The sequence below is a fragment of the Oryzias melastigma genome, linkage group LG19, assembly GCF_002922805.2.
Source record: "Oryzias melastigma strain HK-1 linkage group LG19, ASM292280v2, whole genome shotgun sequence".
Lineage (NCBI taxonomy): Eukaryota > Metazoa > Chordata > Actinopteri > Beloniformes > Adrianichthyidae > Oryzias > Oryzias melastigma.
In genome coordinates this window covers 19,922,672-19,923,909 of record NC_050530.1, presented here as the reverse complement: position 1 = coordinate 19,923,909, position 1,238 = coordinate 19,922,672, and positions in this window count along the sequence as shown.

Genomic DNA, 1,238 nt, shown 5'->3' with positions numbered 1-1,238 from the left:
CACATGCACAGACTCGATCATGGAGGGAGCTGACGCGTCCCTGGTGACTTGGGGGGGTCAGGATCAATGTCCTCACCTCTCTGGAGCATTACAGACTCGGACCGGACAGGCGCTGCATCCATTTCCCGCGTGGACATTCCCGTTCTTGGCAGCTAGCCTCCACGTCGCCGGAAACGCAGCGTTCTGTGGGATCTGGGGAACATCTCATTCGGGATCCGGGGAATCCTTGTTGTTTTGTGTGACATGAATGTAGTCTTTCTGTTCCTGGAAGAAAACACTACAGAGTGAATGCTCTTTCCGTTCTTTTCTGTTCATATTTGACAAATATCCTATGAAATAAGACGTATATTCTCCTGTGTATGTGAGCGTACTCATGCATGTTACGGGTGTCGACGCAGATTATCTGAACACAACAGTTAGACTGAATCCAGGCTTTATGATTCGGACAGTGCTGCACTTAAACTCTTATTTTTATTTTTTTTGCTTTGTGTCAAACTTTTTCAATTCTTTTCAAATGACAGGAGGAGAAATGTGTTTATTCTGCTTCAGTGTACAAAAAAAGCTTTCATTTCTTTTTTTTATAAATTTATTTAAAACCGAACTGTTTGTATTTCTTTGAGTAAACTCCTGCTAAAAACCCCACTTTGAATTGTCTTTTGAGGTGAAATTATAGATTTTTTTTTTGTTCGGGTTTGATCCTTTCTTCGCTGGAAGACTTCAGGAAATTCCTGAAGGAATGTCTGAAAGTTTTCATATCTAGAACATGGGGATTCATGTGTGACTTGGATTAAAATAAAAATCAGGACAGATTAGGAGTGAAAAGGAATCAATGAGACGTAGGTAGTATTTAAAAAGCCTAACCGAGATTAGTCATCATTTCAGATCCAAAGTTTAAGTAAAAATCAATGACTTTGTTTTTTCCCTTTTTTCCCTAATTTCCTCCCATTTTTTTCATTTTTCCTAGTTTATGTTCCCTTGTTCCTCAATTTTAACTCTTTTTCTTCTTTTGTCCCATTTCTCCAATACAATTTTCTTCTTTCCAATATTTTCCATTTTTTGTTCTTTTTCCCCCAGTTTATCCCCTAGTCCCAGTTTTTCCAATTGTTCCTTTTTTATTTTTCTCCCCCCTTTTAGCTCTTTTTTTCTTCCCTCACTTTCTTTCTCATTTTTTTTTCCAATTTTTTCTTTTTTTTAACTCCCCCTTTCACATTTCCCCTCATTTTTCCATTTTTTTTCTA